This window comes from Cervus elaphus, chromosome 8 (genome assembly GCF_910594005.1).
Source record: "Cervus elaphus chromosome 8, mCerEla1.1, whole genome shotgun sequence".
In the NCBI taxonomy this organism is placed as follows: Eukaryota; Metazoa; Chordata; class Mammalia; order Artiodactyla; family Cervidae; genus Cervus; species Cervus elaphus.
In genome coordinates this window covers 38541243-38561731 of record NC_057822.1, presented here as the reverse complement: position 1 = coordinate 38561731, position 20489 = coordinate 38541243, and the positions used below count along the sequence as shown (strand labels likewise).

At 41.5% G+C, this 20489-nt stretch overlaps 1 long non-coding RNA gene across 1 annotated transcript in view; it reads right to left on the bottom strand.

The window, feature by feature from the left end:
* Positions 1–19486, bottom strand: part of LOC122698946 — a 107409-nt gene extending 87923 nt beyond the window's left edge. Inside the window, exon 1 of the long non-coding RNA XR_006342461.1 lies at positions 19358–19486. This is a non-coding gene — a long non-coding RNA (uncharacterized LOC122698946). The remainder of the gene's footprint in view (positions 1–19357) is intronic.
* Between the last annotated feature and the right edge of the window lie 1003 nt (positions 19487–20489).

Genomic DNA, 20489 nt, shown 5'->3' with positions numbered 1-20489 from the left:
GTTTTACTCTATAGTGGTGGTAATTTAGTCTCTAAGTCATGTCTAACTCTCGAGACTCCATGGACTATAGCCTGCCAGGCTCCTCTGTCCATGGGATTTTCCAGGCCAGAATATTGGAGTGGGTTGCCATTTCCTTCTCCAGAGCATCTTCCTGACCCAAGGATCGAACCCTAGTCTCCTGCATTGCAAGCGGATTCTTTACCAACTGAGCTACCAGGGAAGCCTACTTTATAGTAGGTTTCTCAACCAAATAATATTTCAACGAAAATAACTGACCAACTAAAAGAGGAGTAAAAGAAATCCAAACTCAAATATCACTCAACAAATTTACACTCTAATTTTTATCCATCTAATTCGTGTTTCTTTAATCATACGCACTGACTTTGGTAATACAGTGTGATACTAAACTTAGAAAGGAAACATCTAAGCTTTCAAAGTGCCTTGTTTCATTTTTAAGAACCCTATAGAAGAATCTGGAATAAACATTGAAAGAATGTGCATTCATACTTTAGTTTTCACTAGAGAAACATAAAACTTTTAGTCTCAAAAGCTGCTTTGCATCATGACATTAATTAATTCCAAATTAATTGGAATTTCATCTGATGAACCAAAGCTGAGAACAAGGAACTTCACACCCTATAATCCAAAAACCCTCCCTATAGGACTAGCTTAGCTTGCCAAAACCTGTCCTGAGAACTTGAGCCCATAACCTGGAAGGAAAAATAAAATAAAAGATTCTTTAGAAAAATTCATGGGAGTGGATTTCTCAATCCTTTTTCCATGGAGAAAGGAACTGGGGGATGGGGGGAGTGCTCTGCCTCCCATCTCCCGTGCAAAACACCCAGCCAGCTAGAAAGTGCTGCAGCGCAATTATTTGAATACATGAATAAGAGCACCTTAGTTCATGACTGATGATCACAGAGAATGAGGCTAGAAAATTTTTAAGAGAATCTGAACTGTCCACCAAGACAGCAGCTATTCCTGGCAAATAAACAAACAGAGACAACATCCGAGTGAGCATGCTGAGCTTCTACCTGTCCCAGTAGGATAAAGGCACTCTGGACCATCTGAATGCCACAGAGAGGAGACAGGCCAGCCCTGTCTTGAAAGGGCTCAGGTAGCAGGGCACCGGGACCCCAAAAAACACTCAGTAGGGTACACAGCCAGAGCAAAGAAACTCGGAGGGCATCACAGAGGTCAGCCAGAGAATGTGTGACCTGTGCAGGACAAAGATGTCATGAAACACACTCCTGAGAGAATCCCAGCACTGGGGCATATGCCAGAGAGAACAAGGGGGTCATTTATACCAGTACCAGGCAAGTGAGAAACTGTCATCATCTGGTTGTCCTCCCCACTTGCCAGCCTGACTCAGAGGAGGATGGAAGCAACAGCCTTCTGAGCAGACACCTGGAGGGAAAGAGCAAAGTGGAGAAGCAAAGGGAAGCTGGGACCTGCCTCACAGCCCGGCCACCAGCCAAGTGCATGTGCGTGCTAAGTCGCCTCAGTCGTGTCCAACTCTTTGCGACCCCACCCGTCTCCTCTGTCTATGGGATTCTCCAGGCAACAAGACTGGAGTGGGTTGCTGTGCCCTCCTCCAGGGAATCTTCCTGACCCAGGGATAGAACCCAGGTCTCTTATGTCTCCTGCATTGGCAGACACGTTCTTTACTACCAGCACCACCTGGGAAGCCCACCAGCCCAGGGCTCTTGTCTTCTCTGAGCATTGGGTGGGCAGTGGAGGGGGACGGAAGGACACAGGTGGGAGGGAGCCTCAGTTAGATGAGATATTAAAGTTGCCATTTAATACTTGAGAGTGAACCTATTTATTAACACCTAGAAATTGACTGAAAAGCTGTGCGATCTATTCAATTTGTCATCAAGGAGGCAGAGAAAACTGACCAAGTATAATTAACGGCTATCGAGAAAGAAAGATAAATACGTTTCTTGGTTAAACCCTACTGAGTTAAGCACATTTAATAAACCAGTTAGAGCATTAACAACAAAAAGAACATAAACAAGATGCTAAGATAAACAAGGAATATATCCAGTCATAGTCCATACACCTAAGTCTCCTTTCTAATCAGATCCAGTTTCAATATATTTGCAACCAGGTGAAATTAGCTTATAAGAGGGCTGCAAAAAAAAAAGAGGGCTGCAAATGGCTTTTAAACAATTTAAATATTAATTATAAAAAATTAATTTGAGGGATGTCTTTAAGGGAAAGGAAACCAATGCAAATGAAGCTAGGACTAGGAAACTGAAATTACTGGGGAAGCATATTTATTCTCCATCTTCAACATGTTAAGCGGTGTTTAGAGGCATAAGAAGAATTAGAAGATGTGCTTCCTATTCTTGGAACCATCTGGATGGAATAAATCCATGCTTGAAAGAAAAAAAGACACTAGAGAAGAAAAGAATACTGCAAAGTAAGTACAATCAAGAGCTGTAATGAGAATAAAGGGATATACTCCTGTACGGAAATGTCCACACAAGAAGGTAGAAGCACAGTGAAGAGAATTTGTAGAAACAGACCATCCAGGAAGACAGAGGATATTGAAAATGCTTTCCTGATGCAGATTACAAAGCTCAGGTAGAGATAATCCATGAGAGTCAATGGTGATTTCCATTATATGGCCGTCTGTTGGCAGTCTCATTTATGGAAAGAAAAAACGAGCACCTAAGAAATTAAGTAGCCTTGCTGTGAATTTTACTGCTGAGAAGAATATTATGCGGAAATGGTTAACAGGATTTTTTTTTCTGATCAGAAGAGAAAAGTCAGTTGGCAATCTAAACCTGTCAAGATGCTTCTTGACGCTGGAAAGAAAGTGATGATAGCATGATAGTATTTTGGACTTCTAAATACTAAAGAAAATGAATGGATAGACTTACTTTAAGAAAATAAATGTACATAAAGCTATATTAATGAAATAATGAATATTGAAATGAAACTCAATTGGAAAAACCATGGAGAATTTAACCAAAGGATTTCTCTGAATTCAAGTTTGACCAGGACAAACAGCCCTTTTCTGCTTAAAATTCCAACAAGCTTTTTGCTCTCCACAGTGATGCATGGCCTTGGATTTAGCTCTACTTATAAGACAATTATTTGGCCTGGGTTTCCCTTTGAACCACCTTTGAGATTCCAGAAAGACATTTTAAGGGTTGTGGGTGTATTTGATGGTATAAATGATGCACCTCTGGGGAGAAGCCTTTGTGCCTTATTCCCAGATTGCCTAAGAACCCTGTTACCAACTTGCAACTTGGCTTTGCTGTCCACGGGCCACATTTCGAGATGTTATTCCATTCTTCAAGTATCACAGAGCATTTGAATGAGAAGAAAAGAACACATTGGGGAAGGCTGTTCATGTTAGATTTTTGTCAGTGCACATTCAGTTATGCTGACCCAGATATTCTGACTTCAACAGTTTTCCACATCTACTAGAAAATCCTGATATCAGCAAGCATGTGGCCTGGCAAGCTGGGAGTATTAACCTGCGTTCCCATCAGGATTCTTCATCATTTTAACATGGTTCAGCCGTGGTTAGCTAGGCTGTATTATTCTCTCATTTTGGGTGTGGTTCTTGTTGGTACTTCCACTTATAACAGATGGTAGTGATTCCTGTTCATGGGGTAGGGCCATCTCTGTCTTGACTTATTATTTTTTTTTTTAATGTTAGTTTTCAGTTAGGAAAGAGGATATTCTTTTAAATACCAAAGGGCAGTGCTGAGATCTAAAACACAGCTCTAGGTCTAATTATTTTCTGAAGAAAATAAGATTGTACTCCAGCAAAATGATTAATCTCTCCATTTTCCACAAGATGTAAACTGTAGACTATAATGGACCACTGACCAGTTCAAACCAAAATTATAACTTCTGATTAAGTAGTATGGCCTGGCCTGCTGAATCACCAGTATGGAAACCCACCCCTAAAGAATGTGGAGGCCAAGATGACATGGGTCACTGTTTTGTGGAAACAGCATGATTTTTTTGGTCTTTTCATTTAACTCTTTAGTAACTAATCTCATCCTCCAAATTCTGCAGCAAAAGCCCATTAATGATGAAGCAGGTGTGATCAGAGTCAGGAAATAACAGATAAGTTATGAAAAGCAATAGGCAGTATTCATGGATTCATTCCACAGCAGTTTATGGATAATATCATCTCCAGCACTGGAAAGAACAGTGAATTGCACCTATGAGACTTGCATCTGACCTCTCCAGGGCTAAAATGCACTCTCCCAACTTCAGAAAGATGTCTGTATGACCTGTGTAACCTCCAATATTATCCTTGAGTGACTTTAGATGTTATGAAAACTACTACATGAATCACTTGGGATGTTTTTGTTGGTAGGTAATAGAAAATCCAGCTCAAACTGATATTAATAGTAAAGTTAATTTATTGGCTTACATAAGTGTCATGCCCAGAAACTATATAGACTTTGGGGATAATTTGATTACGGCTCTGGCTCCAATTTTTGCTATTGTTTTGGCTCTTTCTTCCTCCAAGTATCACCTTTATTTTCAAACTAACTTCCCTCCTGGTGACTGTGATAGTTAATTTTTTGTCAACTAAACTGGCCATAGGGTGCCCAGATTAAGCATTATTCCTGGGCAGACTGTGAGGATATTCTGGATGAGATTAGCATTTGAATTGGTGGTCTCAGTAAAGTAGATTAACTCTCACCAGTGTGAGTGGGCATCATCCTATCGGTTGAGGACCTGCATAGAACAAAAGGTGAAAGAAAAACTTGCCTTTCTTTCCTGCCTCATTGCATCAGCTGTAACATTTCATCTCCTATCTTCAGACTGGTGTTTATACCATCAAGGTCCCTGGCTCTCAGGTCTTCGAACACAGATTGAATTAGACCACTGGCTTTCCTGAATCTCCAGCTTGACGATGACAGACTGTGAAACTTTTCAGCCTCTAAAATCTCGTGAGCCAATTCCTCATAACAAATATCTCTCAACAGAAATATAGATAGATAAATATAGATATATGTAGATAGGTATATGGGTAGATAGAGATATGTGGATTATATGTATGTGTGTGGATAGATAGAAATATGTATGTGTGTGTGGAAATTGTATATGTTTTATATGTATGTTTATATGTATATATGCATAAAATTTATATTTTATATGCTTACTGTTTATACGTATAAAATATAAGTTTTATATGTATACACAGTGTGTTGAAAAGCAGAGACATAACTCTGCCGACAAAGGTCCATATAGTCAAGGCTATGGTCTTCCCAGTGGTCACGTACAGATGTGAGAGCTGGACTGTAAGAAGGCAGAATGCCAAAGAATTGAAGCCTTTGAACTGTCGTGCTGGAGAAGACTTCTAAAAGTCCCTTGGACAGCGAGATCAAACCAGTCAATCTTAAGGGAGATCGACCCTGAATATTCACTGGAAGGCCTGATACTGAATATGAAGCTCCAGTATTTTGGTCATCAGATGCAAACAGGTGACTCATTGGAAAAGTCCCTGATGCTGGGTAAGATTGAGGGCAGAAGGAGAAGAGGGTGTCAGAAGATGAGATAGCTGGACAACATCAACGATGCAATGAACATGAACTTGGGCAAACTCCAGGAGATGGTGAAGGGCAGGGAGGCCTGGCATGCTGCAGTCCATGGGGTCACAAAAACTCGGACATGACTGGGTGACTGAACAACAACAATGACACATATGTATAGATATAGAATACGTATAATATATTAATATATAATCTCCACACATAAAGTTGTGTTCAATTGACACTTTAACAACGTGGAGTTAGAGGCATGAACCCCCAAACAATCAAAAATTCATGTGTACCTTTACAGTTGACCCTCCATAGTGATGGTCTTGTATCCATGGATTCAACCAACCATGGATCATGTAATAGTATAGTACTTATTGAAAAGATCCACAAAGTATAAAATAAATAAGACAGAGGATATAATATACAGCACAGGAAGCATAACCAATATTTTATGACAACTTTAAATAGAGTATAATCTAAAATATCAAATCACTATGTTGTCCACCTGAAACTAATATAATATTGCAAATCCCAGATTATGAAGGAGAGTTAAGGTGAATTTGCCATTTCCTCAGTAACTTTTCCTAGATGGTCTACGAAAAGTGCAAGATACAATGTCTGCTTCTGAGAACTTAACAGGGTTTGCCAAGCTCACATCCTCTTTCAATGAGTTCCTGTCCCTCATTCACTGTTTCCAATATTTGAACAAAGTGACCTTGAAAAATTGGCCACAGATGACTGGTCGAAGCACAAGTACCTGATCCAAAAGCAGTGATCTACTGACTAGCCTATAAGAGGGTCTTATCTGGGAGTTCAGTGATGGGAGAGGAAGCTGGATGAAGGCAGTCGAATGTATTGAATACAAACTTTCAGTTATAAGATAAAGTCCTAGGGATGGAATATACAATGTGAAAAATATAATTAACACTACTGTAGTTGTTAAGATTGTGAATCCTGAGAGTTCTCATCACAAGGAAAATAAACTTTCTTTATTCCTTTAATTTTGTATCAATATGAGATGATGGATATTCACTAAATTTATTGTGATAATCATTCCATGATGCAGGCAAGTCAAATACTTACACTGTACATCTTAAAATTATACAGTGCTGTATGTCCATCATATCTCAATAAAACTAGAAGGGAAAAAAAGAATCAATATTACAGGAGTCCTCTGTACCAGATGGTGATTACCTGACCCAGTCAGATTCTCTGGGGGAGTTTGGACGTAAGACATACATGTCAAGAAGTATTAAGAAATCTGACTTTTCTTGCAAGCTAGCAATTTATCCTGCCACACTGTTGTGGATGGTGCAGGAGACACAAGACACCTGAATCAGAGACAAGGGACTTCTTACAGCACAGCAGGCAGCGTAAACATCATATTTGCTTTGGTTCCCCTTGTCCTTCACCCCTTTAGTCACCAAAAGGGTGACACAGAGCAGCCAGGTGATGCAGTGGGTCTGCATCACAGCTGAGGAAACTCAGGGCTTCCCTGGCGGCTCAGATGGTAACGAATCTGCCTGCAGTGCAGGAGATCTGGGTTCGATCCCTGGGTCAGGAAGATCCCCTGGAGAAGGAAATGGCAATCCACTCCAGGATTCTTGCCTACAGAATCCTGTGGATGGAGGGGCCTGGTGGGCTGCTGTCCACAGGGTCGCACAGAGTCGGACACAACTGAAGCGACTTAGAGTGCATGCATGCATTGGAGTAGGAAATGGCAACCCACTCCAGTATTCTTGCCTGGAGAATCCCAGGGACAAAGGAGCCTGGTGGGCTGCCATCTATGGGGTTGCACAGAGTCGGACACGACTGAAGTGAGCAGCAGCAGCAGCCAATACTCTTGCCTGGAGAATTTCATGGACAGAGGAGCCTGGGTGGGCCCCAGTCCATGGGGTCTCAGAGTCAGACACAACTAAGCAATTAACACCGAGAAAATTCAAACTTAGGAAACCTAAATCTTTCATAATGAGTTACTAGCAAACCTTCTTATCTTTGCCCCCATAAGAGAGATATTATTACACTGAATGGCAAGTGAAGCTGCCCTCTGCTCCAGAGGGAAACACTGTCTCCATCTTCCAAGTCTGCTCACCAATACACACTCATGAAAAGATGGTCGCGAATAAGTTGTCAGTGCCTCTGCTTGAAAGATGTGCAGAAACACAAGAGACCCACAAAGGGCTGTCTCCCAACAGCAACATACAATGGAAAGTTATGATAACTAAGAGACACAAAGAGTAGGCAGCAAGTTCTAACACAGGACAGCAGAAGTAGAGAGAAAAGAAAAGTAGGAATTGAAATTATTTGACAGCAGCAGAAGAAATAGGTAAGAGAGGATACAGCATCTTCATACCAGTGGGAGCCTGATAGTATTTATAAACATGAACTAGTGCTGTCACGGAGCCATTGACCAAAACTGCCAGCCCTGGCCAGCCATGATAATAACCGCTTTTGTGAGTTATCTCACAACAGGAGGGCCTGATAAGGGACTCAGAACTGACTAGCTACTGCCAGCCAGAAGAATTGGGAAGAGCCAAGAAGAGGGAGGGGACCCCAGCCCTTAATATATCCTACCAACCTCAGAGAAACCCTTGCACTGGAATCCATCTTGACTGGGAGATGCACACACTGCCAGGAATGGCCTTGAACTGGACCAAATATGGACACAGGCAAGACGATTGGCCAGAGATAACCTGGAAGGGGAACCCCACCACCATAAACCCTGGGACTGTGAGGCACGTGGCAGAGCAGTTCTCTTAGCTTCCCTTACCCTCCTATTCTCCAATATCCCTTTCCAAGAAAGTCTTTTGCTTTGTCAGCACATGTGTCTCCTTAGACAATTCATTTCCTAGTGTTAGACAAGAGTCCATCCTTGGGCCCTAGAAGGGTCCCCCCTTCTGGTAACAGAATCACATTCCCCTATAGAAATTGAATCATGCAGCATTTGTATAGAAGTTATTGGTGAATGTGCACAACCCCTTGAGAATCATTTTGTTTGAGAGTGGAAATTTCTCACATTTCCACTAAGGTACCCCCTCATCATAGTTAAGTAAGTCAAGCTAGAATCTCTGGCTGTCAGGCTTAGTGGTGGGGTTGGGGAGATTGTATCAAGTAGAAGTGAGTTAAATGCTAGAGGTGACTCACCTCAAAAAGCTAGCTACATCTCTATCACAGTAACCATTGATGTTAAAGAAATTGATTTTAAACTGTTTTTAGCTTCTGAATTTTATCTCTTATTTTGCATCGTAATCCAACCTGCTTCTGTAGACAAGAGGTGTTTACTGTTATTTGTCAGGGGCAATAATACCAGATGATTCTAGATATATCCTTGTTAAAGTCAACATAACAATTATCTCAGGGGGAATACATATTTATTTCAGACACTAACTTGGCCTCTGTTTCCTATTTGTCCTATTTGTTACAATTAGTTCATTGTATTGTATCTCCAAAAATACAAATATCTCACACTTTTTGCATTATGTGTACACCACAAGAAGACATCTTAAGTTGTTACTATCTCTTATTTACATCGCATTAAGTATTTTGTTCACTCCTACAACAACAACAATAAAAAAAAAAAACCCTTCCTGTTCATTGATAATTAGATGTTTTGCTTCATTTGGATTTCCTCCAACAATCTTCTGTTCAGATTCAGCTCTTATAATTAATTACCCTCTTGCTGAACAACTGAAAACTGAAGTCTGACCAAAGTACATCTCATCCCACACAGATGTCCTAGTTACTCCACAAAAGGTTAATTAATCATAAGAGGTGCTTTAGAGCAGGAGGAGCTGGAAGAAATTCAGACCTAGTTTCTGGCAACACAGAAAAACCACCATCATGCCCGTTGCTATTGAGCTCACACTGAGAGAATCATTTCAATGGAACAAAAATTCAACTGCACAAAATAGCTGGTGGATATAATATCATGCCTCAAATAATGGAGCATGCCACTTCCCAGTCACTGATGATTCAGAATCCCAGACTGCCTATGAGGGAAGGTCAGCCCTGTTTATCCTCATTTAACAGAGGTGCCTGAAACTCCCGAATTGCAACAATGGCAGAACCGTCTTCATTGTTCTCCTCTCTTTGGCTGGATGCCATTTCATTCTATGAAAGAACCCTCCTCTCCAGCCAACGCAGACTACACATAGTCTTCCAAATACACCTTCCACTTTCCCAACCTGTGGTTTTAGTCATGCAAATCCTCCCAGTCCAGAAATAGGTTTGCCTTCTTCCACTGTCTAGCCAAAGCCTGTAATTCAGTCAAGAGCCAGTTCAGATACCTCCTCCTCATAAACCTGCCCTGAGAACATTCCAACCCACAGGAAGTCCTTCCTCTTTTGACCTAGGAGAAGCTGTAGTAGAAGGAATACTGTCCTAGACAACAGAAATATAAGCAGTATTGGCTCTGTTAACTGTGTGACTTTGAGCAAGTTGTTTAACTCCTATGAGACCCAACTTTTTTTTCAATGAAATGGGAAGAATAACAACCACTTTGTGGTCTTTATTATGGAGATTAAATAGAATAACGTATATGAAAATGTTTGTTATTTTGCTGCTGCTCAGCACATTTTTTTTTTTTTTGCTTACTTGATAATTAACCATTCTTGTGCTTTCATTTTCTTTCTTTATTTTTCTCCCCTTTAACAGGAGATGAGAAGGAAGATCAGCTTAGCAGTCCTTAAGATAGTAATCATCATCAGGGTATCTACATAATGAGAATAGGAAGGTGGTTCCATTTTTCCAAACTCATAAATTATGTGTTTTAAAGATCTAAGGACTTTCCTGGTTGGTCTAGTGGTTAAGACTCTGTGTTTCCACTGCAGGGAACATGAGTTCAATCCTTGATCAGGGAACTGAGATCCCATATGCTGCACAGTGAGGCCAAAAACAAAATCAATTTTTTTACAAAAGAAAGATATATGAAAAGACAGTTCCAGACCTTGGGGATGAGTCTGCCAGGGCTACAGAGAAAGGAAAGAGGTCAGGACTCTGAGACCAAGAATCTGAACCTCTCATGTCCAAGCACTGGGGGATCCATTTATGGTACTGGGAGTGGCTGTGAATTGAACTGGGAGAGAGTCTACTATAGAAGACAATCTTGATTGTGGCTCCCTCACCCAGACAAGGTGTCCATCTGCTACCAGCATACTTTTGTGGACAGTGAAAGAGATGGCATATGGATTTCCAGGAGCCCTGAGAGCCAGGAAAGAGGGCTTTGTATTTTGAAAATGGAAGCAAAGTGATGCTGTGGTAAAAGCTATAACCTGTCTCATCCTGTCTCATAAACTGTCAGTATGCTTTTCTTCCCTACTTGATTTTATGCTCCTAGAGACCAAAAACAAGTTTCATATTTTGTATATTTCCCTTGGGCCCTGACTCAGAGTATATGCAGTACATTTCAGTTTGTCTCCTTGGCCCTCATTAGATGAACCACTTTTCTCTTCTCTGTACATTGTTATATAGCCTTACTGAGAAACCATAAGAAAGTGGATTCTAAATCAGTGTTGAGGATTCCAGGTGTTTGATGGTTGATGTTTGGGTGGTGCTTTCTCCTTGCTGAATGATTCACTCTGTTTCTCTTGGAAGCTCCCATGGAGACAGAGAATTAGTGAGCTTGAGAGAAGAGAAAGCGAGAATGGGGTGAGAAAGAGGCTGGGGTACATGGCTATGTATTGGGAGCAAAACGTGCAACTTGTCTTTCCAGAATCAGATACCGTGAGAAAAAGAATGCAGTTCTCATTCATGGTGGCAGCAAGGTGGCAATGCTGCCCCTGGAAAGTCAAGATCTTCCCAGCCTCCTTGCCCACCATGTTTACTCAATCCTCATTTGGAAGTCAGCTTGAACTGACAGTACAGGGAAGATTTCCTTCTGGACTAAGAAGTCAATCTGTAAAACGTATTGATGGAAATATATAACAATTTGCATTCAAAGCACCTGTATTCAAGGGTTCACTTTTTTTTCAAGCATGATTGTGCCCAGGTAAGAGTACATATAAATTATATTTAAGGATGCCCAAACTGAGTCAGCAAAGTCAAATATCAAGTTTAGCCAAACAGAATTGGAACCCAATTCCATCCTTTAATACATGTATTTATTGTCATTGTTGCTGTTGTTCAGTTGCTCAGCCGTGTCTGACTCTTTGTGACCCATGAACTACACCACTGCCAGGCGTCCCTGTCCTCACTATCTCCCGGAGTTTGCTAAAACTCATGTCCATTGAGTCAGTGATGCTATCCAACCATCTCATCCCCTGTCGCCCCCTTATCCTCTTGCCCTCAATCTTTCCCAGCATAAGGGTCTTTTCCAATGAAATTTATTGTCATTACTATCATTCAACAGCATTTCTAATGCTAACACAATCCACTGTGAGGAATTCAGCCAGCACCTAAAACGTAGCCAGGGAGACAATGTTTAGTAAAAAATAATTCTGAGACCAGAGCACTTCCAGTTTTTGAAAGCCTTAAAATAAATCCCAATCCCAAATTTATTCCTAATGGTACAAAATTATTTCCACAGCTGCTCCAATAAACATTAGAAAAGGCTTTGCCAACCCCTGACTATTTGGGCTACTATTGTACAAAAGAGGAGCTTTTTTAAAAAAAATAACCCTTATCTATCCTCATAAAAAGCTAATAAGCAGGCATTACCAGGTTCTAAAAAATAACATGTTCAATTTCAAGTCTTTTCAAAACCTTCTGGTTATATTTACTCACTTTCTCAATTAACAGGTGTTGGAAGCCCTGAAAATTTTTCTCTCTGCTCTAATTTTGTAGTCAATGACATAGATACAGAGATCGAAACAGATATGGAGATGGATATATCTTGTCCATCCCACTAACCAGATTGTTAAGCTGCTCACAAGCCCTAACTGCAGCTAGAGTCCTCCTGTATCTCCCAGGCAGGTGACTAGTACAGGCCTTCATGAATGTGTGTCGATTGTTGACTCAGTGTAAATGTACAAGCCAGTCCTGAATGGATGGAAAAGTAATGGTGAGCTCAACAAATCATCCCATAGCCTTACCTTTCCAGCTGTAAGAAATATATATATACATATATATATTAAAACTATAGAGGCTGTAGGTCTTTCTCAGATGGTAAAGAATCTGCCTGCAGTGCAGGAGACTCAGGTTTGATCCCTGGGTTGGGAAGATCCTCTGGAGAAGGGGATGGCAATCCACTCCAGTATTCTAGCCTGGGAAATCCCAAGGACAGAGGAGCCTGGCGGGCTACAGTCTGGCAGGCTACAGTAGGTGGATTAACAGAGAGTCAGGCACACCCAAGTGACTAACACTATTTCTATAGAGCCTGTAAAAAGGTCAGTGGCTTCCATGGACTGCGGGGACAAGGGAGGAATTATGAATAGGTGGAACATAAAAGATTTTTAAGGCAGTGAAAATAGTCTGTATGATACTATAATGATGGATGTATGTCATTACACATTTGTCTAAAACCATAGAATGTACACCTCTAGAAGTGAACTCTAATGCAAACTCTGCACTTCAGGTGATAATGATGTGTCAATGTAGGTTCATTAGTTGTAACAAATATACCACTCTGGTGTGAGACCAACGTCCCACACAGGGGAGGCTGTGAATGTGTGGGGGCAGGCAGTAGATGGAAAATCTCTGTGATTGCCTCTCAGTTTTGCTATGAACCTAAAGCTGCTCAAAAAAAAAAAAAAAAAAATCTTAAAAAAAAAAAATGTTCTTTCCTAAGTGGGTGTAAAGACATGCATGCCACTATTTACAACAGCCAGGACATGAAAGTAACCTAGATGTTCATTGACAGATGAATGGATAAAGAAGTTGTGGTACATATATACAACGGAATATTGTAAAAGTCACTCAGTTGTGTCTGACTCTTTGTGACCCCATGGACTATACCATCCATGGAATTCTCCAGGCCAGAATACTGGAGTGGGTAGCCTTTCCTTTCTCCAGGGCATCTTCCCAACCCAGGGATCGAACCCAGGTCTCCTGCATTACAGGCAGATTCTTTACCAGCTGAACCACCAGGGAAGCCCCAATGGAACATTCAGTTCAGTTCAGTCACTCAATTGTGTCCGACTCTTTGTGACCCCATGAACTGCAGCACGCCAGGCCTCCCTGTCCATCACCAACTTACATCCATTGAGTCAGTGATGCCATCCAGTCATCTCATCCTCTGTCATCCCCTTCTCCTCCTGCCCCCAATCCCTCCCAGCATCAGGGTCTTTTCCAATGAGTCAACTCTTCACATGAGGTGGCCAAAGTATTGTTTCAGCTTCAGCACCAGTCCTTCCAATGAACACCCAGGACTGATCTCCTTTAGCATGGACTGATTGGATCTTCTTGCAGTCCCAAGGACTCTCAAGAGTCTTCTCCAACACCACAGTTCAAAAGCATCAATTTTTCGGCGCTCAGCTTTCTTCACAGTCCAAACCTCACATCCATACATGGCCACTGGAAAAACCATAGCCTTGACTAGATGGACCCTTGTTGGCAAAGTAACGTCTCTGCTTTTAAATATGCTATCCAGGTTGGTCATAACTTGCCTTCCAAGGAGTAAGCGTCTTTTAATTTCATGGCTGCAATCACCATCTGCAGTGATTTTGGAGCCCCCAAAAATAAACTCTCTCACTGTTTCCACTGTTTCCCCATCTATTTCCCATGAAGTGATGGGACCAGATGCCATGATCTTAGTTTTCTGAATGTTCAGCTTTAAGCCAACTTTTTCACTCTCCTCTTTTACTTCCATCAAGAGGCTTTTTAGTTCATCTTCACTTTCTGCCATAAGGGGGTGGTGTTATCTGCATATCTGAGGTTATTGATATTTCTCCCTGCAATCTTGATTCCAGCTTGTGCTTCTTCCAGCCCAGCATTTTTCATGATGTACTCTGCATATAATTTAAATAAGCAGGGTGACAATATACAGCCTTGACGTTCTCCTTTTCCTATTTGGAACCAGTCTGTTGTCCCATGTCCAATTCTAACTCTTGCTTCCTGACCTGCATATAGGTTTCTCAAGAGGCAGGTCAGAAAAAAAAAAAAAAAAGAGGCAGGTCAGGTGGTCTGGTATTCTCATCTAACATTACTCAGCCATAAAAAGGAATGAATTTCATTTTAGTTCAGTAAACTGAACCTAGAGCTTGTTATACAACGTGAAGTAAGTCAGAAAGAGAAAAATAAATATCATAAATTAAGATATTTGTATGGAATCTAGAAAAATAGTACTGATGAACCTATTTTCAGGGTAGGAATAGAAATGCAGACATAGAGAACAGACTCATGGACACAGCAGAAGGGGAGGGTGGGATGAACTGAGAGTAGCAGTGAAACATATGCGTTACCGTATGTAAAATAGCTAGCTAGTAGGAAGTTTCTGTATAACATAGGGAGCTCAACCTGGTGCTCTGTAACAATTAGAGGGGTGGAATGGGGTAGAGGGTGGGAGGGAGGTTCAAGAGGGAGACGACATGTGTATAATTACGGCTGATTCATGCTGCATGGCAGAAACCAATACAACATTGTAAAGCCATTATCCTTCAAATTCAAATAAATTAAAAACAAGAAAAAAATGTTCCTTCCCAACTCAGCGTAAAAACATGCAAGCTGGTGCCATGTACAACTTCAAAAGGAAGGCAGGCCTGCCATACTCAGGTTGTTCCCTGGAGCTACCCGGCATTAATGAGGTGTTCCAAAGCAGGGAGACAGGCAAGCAAGGGAGCAAGAGAAAAGACAGGGCTGTGACAAGTGGAGAAGCAACCCCACAATCACAGATATGTAGGTTTAGATATTTTCCCCCCAGTGATTTAAAGTGATATAATTGGATCTATCTTTGGCATCAGAGAGATCTGGGTTGAGTTCTGACTCTATCTCTTACGGGATGGGTGTACTTGAGCACATTACTGAATCCTTCCAAGCCTCATTTTCATCATCTGTAAATAGGTGGAGTAGCAGATTTGCTGTGAAAATTAAATACGCTAATTCACTCAAAGTGCATGAACAGGAACTGAACATTCAACTATTGTTAGTTTCTCTGCCTTTCTGACCTCCTTCCCTAACAAGGTTTTTCCATAAAAGCAGGGCTGAGAGAAATCACAAAGCAACCCAACTTCTCGCCATCACGGTTTTTCTCAACTTTTAAGAATCCACATGCCTCTTGATCAGACAAAAATTCTCTTTCCCACATCCCATGTTGAGATTTATAGCTCTGACCCCTTAAAATGGGCTGGGAAATTAAAAAGGCAAATAATACACAAATATTCTCCAAATCCCTCTCTCCAAACCACAGAGAGTGCTGCGGACAAGCCCACAAGTCTGTGTGTGGGTGAGTGTGGGCGTGTTTCAGAGTGAAATTTTCATTTGCTGCTCTCTGGTTACTTAGCCCCTGCCAGAAGAATTCAGTTTTTCCCAGAAGTCAGACACAAGTCAAGTCAGCTGTTTTGCTTAAAGAAACAAGATACAAATTAAAGCCCAAACGGAAAAGTGGGGGAAGAAGAAATTGTTTGGGTGGCTATATAATCACTGAATTTCTTGCCAGCAGCCCACGGCAGGCTCTCACCACCTGATTGTTTTTCAGGAAATGCAAATGACACATAGCCTTGCTCTGTGATATCTCTGTAAGCCAACTTGTTCGGTGCTTACATTGGACTCTGGGGATCCAGCACTGGGAAGCGGAGGGAGGGAGTGAAACAGGCATCTTTTAGATTTCCCTCACTCTTTACTCTGTCTTTATCCTGGTTGGAATCCATCAGGCTTGTTCAAACGCATTACCCAATTTGCACTATTCGTGAGACAAAGGGCTACATGCAGCTCGAAGGTGCCCATTGCAGCCACACAGTTAAGTGATGTCAAAAGGTTGCCACAATTCTCTGTTAGTCTGGGACAGAAAGAAGCAATCCAGCAAGGTTTGTGTAACATACCTCCCAAGAGGGTTCAATGGGAGCTACAGGGAGACTTTGAAGGGGGGAAAAAAAGCTTTTTTTTAAAAAAAGATGAGCATTCAAAATAATTTTAACAAATGCCAAAAATTCAAATCAAGATCTCTACCACCAATCTGTAACTAGATACTCCAGGTTACCTTTTTCATATTCTGCAATTTCATTTTCTTGATAAAAGCTACATTCTTCTAAATTGGTTTGCTCCAATGCTAATCACATATACACACATACATAGCCATATCCAAAAAGACTAAAAGAAAACTTTTCTGGTCATTAAAACTGGGCTAGTTTTAATGACCAGAGTAGTGATCAATACATCTCAGGGTAACCTTCTAGGACTGGCAACTTTTTCCTTTCTGAGACATACCGTTTTGACACACATGGGTCATTCTCTGGCAAAGAAAGCAGAGCCCAGCAACTGCTTTATCAGAAGAACTCACAAGCATTCATTTCTAACAAAGCTAACCCATTCCTGTGCCCGGCAACACAACACACCTAAATACCCACACAGGCATGTGTGTGCGCATACACACACACACACACACACGCATGCGCACACACACCCTGAAATTCTGTTTGATCAGCCTCTAGTCCTCACTGCCTGGGTCTGGGAGGGACAGACTAAACATGGTCACCCACAGTGATATTTCCTATGCTCAGAACAACCAATGAGGACCACGATCGCACTTTTCATTCTGTTCTTTGAGCGATCTTCCACAAAGAAAATCCCTAGTATAGGGAAAGTGTGGAGCAATGCCTAAAAATAGACACTGAGGCTAAATTAACATTTGCCTTTGACCTGAATTAAAAGCAGCAACAAGCAAAACTGGAAAACAGAATTGCTCCCTCTATTAGCCGTGTCTGGCTGTCTTCTCGCCACGCTTAGTGCTAAGGATACAAGATGAACCAGTCAGACCCAGACTCTGCTCTCATCAGTTTACAGAACAGGGCAGAAACAGACAAGAGGCAACTTCAGGACAGTGTGATAAGTGCACAAGGAGAAGTCAGCTGAGGATGCCCTCGGAATGCAGAGGGGAATATCTAACCCTGAAAGGTGATCAGAAGTTAGATCAAAGACAGGGTGGGAGGGGAGTGGTAAGGAAGAAGAGCCCTTCTGCTTCCGTGTGGCCAGGATATGGTGAGTTATAAGACTGCACAGCTAAGAGAGGGTCAGATAGTGAAAGGCCTTATAAACCAGAATAAAGACTCGGGGAGTCCGAGTACTTTAAGCAGGGGAGTGACATGATCAGATTTGCTGTTTAGAAAGAGCACTTTGTCTGCAGTAGAGAGAATGAATTGGAAAGCAGCGTAGTGGAAGGTGGGGAGAGCAGTTAGAAGGCAGTTGCAGTAGTCCAGACAAGAGCCAATGGCAGCTTGGCTTACAGACTTAACAGTGAAAATGGAGAGAAGTGGACGGATTCAAGGAGCCAAATCTCCACCTTCCCTCAATTGCATGAAGGGGAATGATACACTACAGCGGGGAGGGGATGTGACATTTTGTCTAACGTCCTTCAAGTAGGAATAATCATCTCACATTTTCTCTTAGAATACCATCTCCTGTTCATCTTCTTCACTTAAATTCTTAGTAATTGAAAGAAATAAGAAATCTATCATTTATTTTGAACCCAGAAAGATCAGACAGCTCTCCTGGCTGATACAAATGATTCATTTTGTAATCATCCAGCATGTATTTTCCAGAGGACCTGCACAGCCACTGTTTCACTCCTGGCACATGTTCATCAGTCCACTTTCTCAAAGTGAATGAGTGAGCAAATGGCAATCAATGTTCCCAATAAAAGTTTTAGGAGATAATTACAGTGATGGGAAATGTAGTCATTACAATAGTCATGCTGGGTTTGTTGTGATGCTACTAATCACACCAAGTTTTCTGATTTCATGTAAATTGCAGGTACCTTTACTCCTGTAGGAATCTCTATTAATAGATAATATCATTAAGCTAATAGCTACTTGAAGTATAATTTTAAAAATTTAAGTGATCTAAGCCAGATATTTTAAAACACTATGACAGCCTAACAAATACGAACCAAAAAATAAACTTTATCACATTTAAGAAAATTATTTTTAAAGATAGACATCTGCAATTTACCCACTAAAACACAGAATTATACTTCATGGACTGACTATGTACCTTTTTTCAATTACCCAACAAAAGAGAAAGTCCAAATGTTCACTATCTGAGCTCCTGTTTATTGCTACTGGGTGAATGGTTATACATGCACATTACAGTTATGGAATATAGAAAGGTATGCCACTGTTTATTTGTTCGTTCAAGAGATATTTGCTAGGCACTTACACTATGCCCAACACTATGGTAGGCACTACTGATAGGCCAGAGGGGTAACATATTCAAAGAAACATGATACCGACACATGTGCCAAATATGGAGAAGCGTAAGACACCAGAATGCTATAGTGGAAGATGTCCTTAATCATGGAGGGCTTCCTAGAGGAGATGATTTTTAAGTTGGCTTTTGGCAAAAAAGTCAAGAGCTTGGCAGCCAAATCCAAACAGTAAGGAAATAACTCAGAGGAAAGGAAAAAAAAGACTGCTCAAGGGTACAGAGGTCCAAAAAGAACAGTGTGATCTGGGAGCTGCAAGGACAGAGCATAAAGAACATTAGAGAAAGGTCAGGTGAAGACTGCTGAGGGCTTGTTATGCCAGAGGACGGCCATTAGGATAGGAAAGAGGCATGGATAGATTGTCTTTGACTTACTCTATAGAAAAAGAAAATCCATGCAGCTAGGGCACCATTTCTTTAAATTAGTTTATTGCAGTTAATGGTACAGTAACCAAATTGTTCAAATCATTGCATGGAGCAGAGTATTGAAAAATAAGACTGTTTTCAGAAACTTAATATATATCCCCCTTCTCACCTACCTCCCTTACCTTGATAACTCAGACTCAGCCTTCCGTCTTTGACTTCAGCATCACTTCCTTAAAAAGTCCTCCTTGATCACTTTGGTTGGTCAATGACCATATCCGTGCTTAGCTGTTTTGAGAGTAGTCTGGTTTGCACAGGATCATGTACAGACTGCTAAAAAGCACCCTGCCCTTTCCTTCCCTCTTTATACACACAAGGCACACACACACACACACACACACACACACACACACAGACGTACAACCCTCGCCCACACAACAAGTGTTGAAAAGTCTCACACTCGCTAAGAGCTTGGTCAGTGTTATCTGGGAAAACCAGACAATTAATTATCTGGCTTAAGTTCAACAGGAAGTAGTTTATCCAATTAACTCTAGCATCATAGTCCTAACTTAAAGTCAGAACACCAGGAATTTCCAGTTGACTGGGAGTGTGGATGAGGGGTACTGGGGAGGTGGGGAGCAACAAAGTAGCAAGAGAGACCCTAGAGGGAGGAGCCTTAGTGGAAGGACAGTGGGAGAAAGCAAAGGCACCCCAAGAATAGGGACCCTGCAGAGGATGAAGTAAGAGCTACTGAGAGCTGTCTGATAGCACAGAGCTTGAAGTTCATGTAGAAAATTCCAGAGACAGCCAGTTGCCCGATAAAATAAAAGCCACAGAAGAATTTCCTGTCTGAATCAAGTCTTTTCAGCTTCATCAGGAGGAAGTATCCTATTTTCATATCATCACATTTCTGCTATCTGTATCGCCCTTCAACTCCTTTAAAGCAGTCCTACCTCCACTGAAGTCTGCAGCCTTCCCGGGGGCAGTTTGCAAATACCTAGAGCCCCACTCAGTCAGGGCAGCACTGCCATCCATATTTAGGGATTTTAATCTTTCCACATAAATCACTCCCTCCAGCTCCTTAATCATGTGTGACAACTTGCAGTGACTGCATCTCGTTCTCTGATTTCCCTGAAAGGTCTTGAAAGCTAAGCAGGGTTAAGCTGAGTCAGTAACTTAGATGGAAGATGCAAGAACCACACAGGAAATGCACAAAATGAGTCAATAGTCAGCACATGTCTCTCTGAGGTCCGCCTCTCACCATCTGGAAGAGGGGCTCCCTGGGTCTAGAAGCCCACTGTTTTCCAAATGATAAGG